The sequence below is a fragment of the Microtus oregoni genome, unplaced genomic scaffold, assembly GCF_018167655.1.
Source record: "Microtus oregoni isolate MIOR12 unplaced genomic scaffold, Mior012 000000F_ref0000247, whole genome shotgun sequence".
NCBI lineage: Eukaryota > Metazoa > Chordata > Mammalia > Rodentia > Cricetidae > Microtus > Microtus oregoni.
In genome coordinates this window covers 33,065,859-33,066,782 of record NW_024543059.1, presented here as the reverse complement: position 1 = coordinate 33,066,782, position 924 = coordinate 33,065,859, and the positions used below count along the sequence as shown (strand labels likewise).

Below are 924 nucleotides of genomic sequence, written 5' to 3'. Positions count from 1 at the left end.
GTGATGATGATGATGACACAATGAAATAGGAGGAATTGGAAACTATCAAAAACTTCCATCTTGAATAGGTAATCAAGAAATCCAGGAACATTTTTGCCCTTTGAAACATATTAAGTACACCCCTGTATTTTTGTTGCATTTTATTTTATACTTTTCTTCTTTTTGTCCATGAAGCTAGTTGTCAAGATCAAATTCAATTCATCAAAATTCATCATGTGTTTATCTTGTGTTCTGTTCCTGTGGCACAATAGAGTGTTGATATTTGTTGATGACTAATGGGCTATAACGTATAGGAGAAAATGTCTTGATGATCTCCTTGATGCTTTACCTCAGTTGAGATCCTGAGAAAGAAGCCTGCTGCACAATGTTGATCTTCCTCTTCAAAGCCAAAGAGTCTATCTTTCACTGCTTTCCAGTGTCACTGGGGATGCTCATGTGTTCAAAGCTGCCTTCTCTGGATCGATGATGACAACAGGTTTCTGAGGACGCTGATTGACTCAAACATAACCCCTCTGAGGTCCAGATAAGTGGTGGTCTTGACGACCGTGATGCTTCCAGAACATGGCTAGCACTCTTGCCTTTTAAAGGAAGGCAGTTACAGTGCAGACGGGCTTTGATCTCCTAAATTTTGAGAGAAGAGCAACTTGCTGGAAGTGAAAATTGTCCAGCTTTCTGCTTCCATATTCTGCCTCGAAAAAGAACCATACGAAAGCCCAGACTGTACATTGGTTTGAAGTTATTTGCCCTTACATGCATGAAAGAAGGACTCAAAAAGAGGTGGAAGCAGTGAATTCATTACAGAGAATCTCAATGATCCTCTCTGATGAATTGGACATAACTACAATGGGACGAGGGCAAGAGGAGGTGGCAGGACTCGTGCCCACCCTGACTGCCAAATTTGGAGAGCTTTGGGATTCCTGTTCC

General features: G+C 41.3%; 1 non-coding gene across 1 annotated transcript; it reads left to right on the top strand.

Moving 5' to 3' along the window:
- Positions 1–456: 456 nt before the first annotated feature.
- On the top strand, positions 457–521 carry LOC121455199. Its single transcript, XR_005975451.1, has one exon. It is a non-coding gene; the product is annotated as a small nucleolar RNA SNORD109A (small nucleolar RNA).
- The last annotated feature ends 403 nt before the right edge of the window (positions 522–924 follow it).